Here is a 7,996-nt window from a genome sequence, read left to right as displayed (position 1 = left end):
GCAAGTCCATTAAGATTGATCATCACCCCCATGTTGCTGTTAGGGTGTACTGTGTTCTTCTGGTTCTGCTCATCTCACGCAGCATCAGTTCATGCAAATCCTTCCAGGTTTCCCTGAATTCCCACCCCTCCTGGTTTCTAATAGAACAATAGTGTTCCATCACATACATATATCACAGTTTATTAAGCCATTCCCCAGTTGATAGACATTCCCTCAGTTTCCATTTCTTTGCCACCACAAACAGAGCTGCTATGAACATTTTTGTACAGGTGATGTTTAAAAAAAAATACAAGTCATTCCCCAACTGACAAATGGTCAAAGGATAGGCAAAGGCAATTTACAGATGAGGAAATCAAAGCAATCCATAGTCATATGAAAAATTGCTCTAAATCACTAATTATTAGAGAAATGCAAATTAAAACATCTTTGAGGTAACACCTCACACCTCTCAGACTGGCCAAAATGACCAGAAAGGACAATGATTATTGTTGGAAGGAATGTGGAAAATCTGGGACACTATTACATTGTTGGTAGAACTGTGAACTCATCCAACCTTTCTGTGGAATTATGCCCAACAGGCAACAAAAATGAAATCCCATTTAAAACATTAGAATGAAAAATCTATAATCTGAACCAAGATTCATCTGTTTAGGCTTTCTTCCCTTAAGCAAACTACTTAGTATTCAGATATTTAATACACTAGGATCATATAACTTATTCAACACAGCATAAAGGAAAAGCAATTACTCAAATTATTTGTCCTTCAGAACTTCAAGGGATCTTAGGGAAAATTTCCATATTGCCTCTACCCAGAGACAATAAAAAAAGAATTTGGGAGGTAGATGTGTACACAACATTCATAATTCAATAAAAACTGATGGAAAAACTAAAAAGTAATCCATCAGAAATTAGATATAGACAAATATCTCATAACATAATAGAAGATATGCTACAATGTTTACATGACTTAAACATAAAAGATCACTTCATTAACAAATCAGAGATACAAAAAATTACCTTTCAGATATGTGAATCTGGATATGAGAATGGTTTGTGAACAATCAAAGGATGAAGAGGATCATGGACTAAAATATGGAAATTTTTTGCATGAAGAAACTAACACAACTAAGATTAGAAGGGAAGTTGTTAGTTGGGGAAAAAATATTTGCAACAGATTCTCTGATCATGGGTTCATTCCTAAGATATATAAAGAACTGATTGAGTCATTATTTAAAAGATAAATGGTCAATATAAAATGGCAGATCCAACCAAGCTATCAAGAACCAAATAGAATATAAAAAATATTTAAAATTATAGCACTATAATTATAAGATTCCTTACATCTATGCATCAGGTAAACAAAGATATAAAAATAAAAATGAAAATAATTAGAAATCCTGTGAGGAAAACAAGCATAATTATGTAGTAATGTTAATAGAGCTGTGAATTGGTATAGCTTTTCAGGAGATCAATCTGGAATTATGTCCAAGAAGTACCTTTGCATTTAGTCTTGTGTACCCCTAATGTGAAACCCTCTAGAACATATTGCTGAGCAAAGAGACATTGATCCCCAAAATAACAGACTTCACTGTCACTGTCAAAGCATAGACGGTGAAGCTTTTACAAGCTTCCTATCTTTTCTTATCTTAGAGTTTGCTTTAGATATTGGACTAAAAAGATCACAGAACTTTAAAAATCATTGAGTGTTATTATCTCTGGTAGAAATGGAAAGCTAAGTAGATCCACATTCCATGAAAAACAACATTTTTAGATTTTTGTTGAGACCAGCTTCTGTTGCAGTTGAGATCTGGCTCCAGAGTATCTCACTTTATAGTTTCTCAAAGGAAAGATTCCTTATGCAATATTCACATATTCCCAAATCAAAAGCTTCCAATTCTCTTTCTACTGAAGCTACTAAGTGTTCACTGAAGAATCCTGCTTTGATTTCTACTCATCATTCTGCCCAGAGGAATATCTTCCATTCTCAGAGTTCTCTTGATGAAAGAAAATCATATTTTTTGAAATTCCATCTACTTCCATGAATATGAGCTTTTTAAAGACAAAGATTTTCATTTTTGTCTTTGTATACAAACATTACTACACTAGCATCTACCTAAATTTTGGGAGCCAATTGATTCTCTATTTTCTCCTTTGGTCTTCTAGAAGTAGGCTATGATGGCACATACCCAGAAAGTAGCTGCCAACATCTAAAATACAATATATTGTTGCCTTTAATCATTTAAAGAGCAGTTCAAGTACACCATTTGCCTATTTTTGTCACAACCTCTTGGGGCTGGATTCAATCAACAAACAAGCATTTTATTATTATTATTATTATTATTATTATTATTATTATGTATCTATTATATACCTTGTAGGGCCACTTGATGATGAAATGGTCTAGAGTCAGGAAGACTCCTCTTCATTATCTGATCTCAGGCACTCACTAGCTACGTGACTCTGGGCAAGTTGTTTAAACCTTGTTGCCTCAGTTTCCCCATCTGGAGTTAGAGAAGGAAATGGCAAACCACTACAATATCTTTGCCAAAAAAAACCCAAATGAAATCATGAAGAATCAAACTCAACTGAAATGACTCAACACACTTGCCTAATAATGAGTTGAATTGACATTATAAAGACAAGGGGAAGTTAGGTGTTATAGTAGATAGAGTATTGACCCTGAAATAGGAAGACATGAATTGAAATTCCATCTCAGAATCTTTCTAGCACTGTGATTCTGGAACTGTGGACAAGCCACTTAACCTGGAAGGAAGGAAGGAAGGAAGGAAGGAAGGAAGGAAGGAAGGAAGGAAGGAAGGAAGGAAGGAAGGAAGGAGAGAGATAAAAACAAAATCTCCATTTTAGGAAAAATCCAGATCAGGTATCTCTTATTCTCAGAATATCGTCACTATACCTTGGCATGGATATATCTTCCTTTTCTCCCACCCCTGTCAGTTGCCATTTTCTGAGTTGTCTTCCCCAATCAGAATGTAAGCTCCTTGAGGACAGGGACTAGCTTTTTTCCTGTCTATATCTATAAATCTCTTTTCTCCCTTCCTGAAAACATAGTGTCCATTATAGAGCAAATACCTAATAAATGTTTATTGACTAACAACAATCCCTGCCCTTAAAGAGTTTACATTCTATTTGAAGAAACAGAAGATTTACATATAAGTGGTTAAAAATACATAATGTTTTGTGTGTGTGTCTGTGTGTATGTGTGTGTGTGTGTGTGTGTGTGTGTGTGTATACAAAGATTAGAGAGCTACTTAGCAACTATAAACTGCCAAGCAGATGTCTACTGGTTTTCAATAGAATTTCCTCATCAAGTGTTCCCTACTACATCAATAAAATCCCAGGTCCTATCCAGCAAAAATCAAGGTAATTTTAGGGAGAAGGCATCAGATAAAGAGAGATAAGTAAAGACTTTCTTCTAAGAGAATTCTCTTAGAAAAATCTAATAGGCAAAAGTGAGGACAGAAGCAGGGACAGTGTTTACAAAGTCACATGGAATGTCTCCTAAGGAGATTAGCAAGTAGGTCAGCTTGGCTAGACTCTAGAGTGTGTGAAGTTATGTATAATAAATCTAGTAAGGTAAGTTGGAGTCAGAATATAAAGGACTTTAAACATCAAGCAGAGAAATTTGTATCTGAATCAAGAAGCAATAGGAATATCAGATTATTTGCTGCCATGAGGAGGAGGGTGGGAAGAGAGTGAAGTGGGAAAATGTGGAATTCAAAAACTTCCAAAAGGATGAATGTTGAAAACCATCTTTGCATGTAATTGGAAAATTTTTTTAAAATGAAAGAAAAGAAGAAGCAATTGGGAGCCACTGGCCACTTATCAAAGCAAGGAGTTGACATGATCAGGCCTGTATTTTAGAAATACTGCATTGGCAGCAGGGTCAAGTTTAATTGGAGAAGGAAGAACCTTGAGGCACAGAATCAAAATTAGAATGCTAAGGAACAAGGGTCTGTCTAATGGTGGACTTGTGAGTGAAGAGAGGGGGATTGACCAGGGAGTGATTATGGAAAAAGAATCAGCATACTAGGGCACCTGATTAGATATGGCTTTGGGATTTAGTGAGAAAGATCCATAAGAAGGCATGCTCATTGAACTTCAGAAGAGAAGTGAAGCTCAGGCACAATATAAAAGAATTTCATTGTACATTCAACCACAAGTAAAACTTTCTCACTGTGTCTCCAAATAGTAAACAAGATTTTTTTTTGTTTTCATTTTTCTCCTTCAATTCCAATTTCTTTACATTGCCCTAATTCAAGCTACATTTTCACAACAAAATAGTCTCACTTTAAGTGATTTTTTTCTTCCCCATTCCATTTTCTTCTTCAGCAAAAGAGATATAAAATCTTACATGTTCTAGCAAACTTCCTTCCCGTATTCCCGGGGGCAATCACACCCACTGGAAATGCTAAAGGTGAAATAGGGAGGTAGAAGGAGAACAATTTTCCCATAACTATGTAAACTTTCAGAATCTTCTTCCATTGCTTTGCAACATCTGAAAATTTTGGCTGGAATAATTTCATAAAATAGAGAACTGGAAGAGAATTTTGGTCTAAACTTTGCTCCATACAGTGAGAGAAAAACTGAAAACAAAAATTTCCCCAGAAGGGGAAAAGGAACTGTCCAGGACTTAATATTGAGTGTCAGTCATTTCACCACATTCCCTTCTAATTCTAGAAATGAAATTGAACATGGTCCCTGGGCAAGGTGGACTTCCTGAGGAAAGATCCTCAAGTAGAGGACTTGTTTTGTCCTTGCATTCTCAGGAACTACAACAAGGGCTGATCCACAGTAGGCATTTCATCAATGCTTCATGAATTGAATTTTGCATGGTACTTTTCTTCATAAAATCAGAACAGAGAAAAGTCAATCCATATTTACTATTAGCTGCTTGATACAGTCCTATTTCAGTGAGAGAATCCAAGTGGAGTTTCACTATGTAGGCTCCATTTCATAATACTGAGAAGTGGCAGGAGGAAGAAATGAACCCCAAGGAGACAAGACAAAAAATATAAAAGAACACAGGAATTATCCATCCAGTAAAGATTAAAAAAGGTACAAGGAAGAAACGGGGCAATGAACAAAGTAGGAAGGGCTATGAATACTGATTAGGCAATGGTTATTTCTATGAGACCAGAGTTCAGAAATCAATTGGTGGAAATATGACACATACCCAAATAAAAGATCTGGAGCCAAGTCAGATCCTGGTATAAAAAAAAATAGTTCTCTTTCCTTCCATCTAAGACATTGATTTCATGAATTGTTCAGCTAATATAAATACTGCAGCAATAACCTTCATTTCATGAATTCACAAAAAAAGGTATTTATCAATCAGACTTCTATTTTTCCTTAAACAAGTATGAAAACTAGATATGTTAAAGATATCTTTCCCTTATTGTGCCATCATCCCCAAGTATTCTACTCCTATGGTTGTTTTTTTCCTGTTTATAATCTTTTATTCTTCCATCTCTCCCTATGCCTTAAAAAAACCTAATCCTATCTTTTATTTTTACTAGGACTATCAATCTCTTTGGTTCTTAGTTCTTTCCCAAATTATCCCATCCTTCATGGTCTAATCTTTTTCCCCCATGTTAAAGACCCTTTGGTGATTCAGTTCTACTTTATACTATTTTCTAAACTCAGATACCTTGCATATCTTATATGTCATAGATGATTACTTGACAAACCCTAATTTTAGATTACTCTTATTATCTTCCCCCTTAATTCCTGATTATATGTGGCTGATCAGAACTAGAGGAAAAATCACAAAACTATGCTTTTTAGATCCACTAAAAATTTATATTTTATAATTTCAATAGTCTTCACTGCAGTAAGGCAATGTTTTTATACCTCCCTAATAAATTAGCCATCACAATCATCAAAACAACTTTTTCAAAGCTTTTTATTCCTTCACAAGCCCCAACTAAAGACCTTGACTTATATACCATGGTAAATAGTGTGACCATTCCCAGAGAGTTTCCTTTTTTCCCTTCATCTTAAAAAACTTATATTACCTTCTCTTTAATCCTTGTCTCTCATACAGAGATGGCTTATCTCCTTGCAAAGACAAAACCCTCCCTGACAAGACAAAAAATGTCCTACGTTTTGCAGAAATATTATTTCCAACAGAACACAGAAAATCCCACAGTCTCCCAAGGCTTGGAAACTATTCTGTCACCTCCATTCTTTTCTTAATTGTCAATCTCAATTGTCAATCACTACCTATCAACTGCCTCCTTCACTAATGCCTATGAGCACGCGCACACACACACACACACACACACACACACACACACACACACACACAAACAAAATATATAAAATTCTGTGTCTTTCCCAACTTTAAAAAAAAAATTCAAGCCATTTGATCCTATTGCTACCACTAGTTATTATCCTATTTCTTTGCTTTCTTCTTGGCTAAAATGCCTGAGAAAATCATATGTACTAGATACCAGATTATCTTCTCTCATTGATCTCTAAATCCAGTGAAAATTGAATTTCTACCAATATTGCTCCTTCCAAAGTTAACCAATGATCATTTAATTACCAAATCTCATAACTAATTCTCAAATCTCACTCATCTTGACCTTTCACATCCTTTAGTATACACTCTTGTCTTTGATACTTGCTCCTCTCTAGGTTTTAATGACATATCCTCTATTTTGGTTCTACTCCACTGACTGCCCCTTCTGTCTCTCTTTTACTGGATCTTCATCCATATTGCACTCATGTTTAAATGAGTGTCCCCCACCAGTGTATCTTGGTCCTTTTTATTTTTTCACTCTATTTTAGCTCTATACAATAATAATTTCATCAGTATCTATGAGTTCAATTTAAAGCACTATGCAGATGATTCCCAGATCAATATATCAATAGTCCTAATCTCTCCTGAACTCCAAAATTTCCTTTTGAAGATCTTTTTTATTTATTTAATTCAATTTATGCAACAAATACTATGCATTTCTATAGCATAGTATAATAAAAAAGTTGATTGTGTATGGAAGTACAACTTGCTATTTCTAAAATATAATAATTAGCTTGTAAATTTCCTTTTTTCCTTCTCTCCTCTCTAGCAACCCTAGAAATGACTACCATTAGACACAAATACATAGACACACACCTACACATACATATGCTTAGATGTATATATACTTCCATAAATATAGCTAAACATATGTCTGTCTCTCTCTCTCTCTCTATATATATATATATATACATGTTTATATATATATATATATATATATATTTCCATACTATACATTCATTTATTTATCAGTTCTTTCTCTGCTATAGATAGTATTTTCCTTTATATGTCCTTTGAAGGCAATTTGGATATTTATAACAGTCAAAATAACTAATTCACTCAAAATTGTTCTTAAAACAATATTGTTGTTATTGTATACACCATTCTCTTGGTTCTCCTCATTTCATTCATTATTTCATGCAAGTTTATGCATGTTTTTCTAAGATCACCAAATTCATTATTTCTTATAGAAAATCTTAAACAATATTCCATACTCTTCAAACTTCAAAATTCCCCCAACAGAACTCATCCTTCTCCAAACCCTCCATTCTTGTTATCTTTTCTGTTAACAGCACCTAGATGGTAAAAAAAAAAAAAAAAAAAAGTAGGAATGCAATGAAGCACACTGAACCAGGACTCTGGAGGATCTGAGCTCAAATTCAGTCCCACAGATCTTCTAGCTATCCTTAAGTAAATCATATAAACTCTATTTGCCTCAGTTTCCCCTACTGTAGAATAAGGATAAAAATGGTACTTATCTACCAGGATTGTTGTGAGAATCAGCTGAGATAATATTTGATTAGATATATATCAGCTTTAACTTTTTCTGAAATCAAAATTACTACCTCTGCTATTTTATATTATAAATTCTACTCCTGATCTTTATTTTACTTGTGTGTCTCTTGTTTTTATAAGATTTTTGAGAAAACAATAAGCCTTCTTCACTCCTCT

The sequence above is a fragment of the Macrotis lagotis genome, chromosome X (genome assembly GCF_037893015.1).
Source record: "Macrotis lagotis isolate mMagLag1 chromosome X, bilby.v1.9.chrom.fasta, whole genome shotgun sequence".
In the NCBI taxonomy this organism is placed as follows: Eukaryota; Metazoa; Chordata; class Mammalia; order Peramelemorphia; family Peramelidae; genus Macrotis; species Macrotis lagotis.
Note: the sequence above shows the minus strand (reverse complement) of the source record.